Source organism: Haliaeetus leucocephalus, unplaced genomic scaffold (genome assembly GCF_000737465.1).
Source record: "Haliaeetus leucocephalus isolate CR32 unplaced genomic scaffold, Haliaeetus_leucocephalus-4.0 Scaffold298, whole genome shotgun sequence".
NCBI classification, from domain to species: domain Eukaryota; kingdom Metazoa; phylum Chordata; class Aves; order Accipitriformes; family Accipitridae; genus Haliaeetus; species Haliaeetus leucocephalus.
In genome coordinates, this window is record NW_010972734.1 from 99,728 (window position 1) to 100,090 (window position 363).

Consider the following 363-nt stretch of genomic DNA (forward strand, 5'->3'; position numbering starts at 1 on the left):
CTCCTCCTCCTCTCCCTCTGACACCACTCTTTGAAAGCGGGGGGAAACTGGCCGCCTTCCCTCCGGGGCTGGTGGAAAATTTGCATGGTTCCTGGGCTCCCCTCAGACAGGGCTTCCCGCTGCTGTGCCAAGGTCTCCCTGAGAGTGGTGTTTGGCCTTGTCTCTCCCCTGCGCGCAAGGTGCCAGCGGCCTGTGCCACTGCCGTCACTGATGCCTGTTGACGTCTCGCCTCCTCTGGCCACTGCTTCCCCCATAGGAAGAGCCTGGGGTGGAGCTCGGTGAGCTGCAAGCAGAGGTGCCGTTCGGCATCTCCGGCTGGGGACAAAGCCTGACCCCAGGAAGGCTCGTGAAGCCACCCGTGCC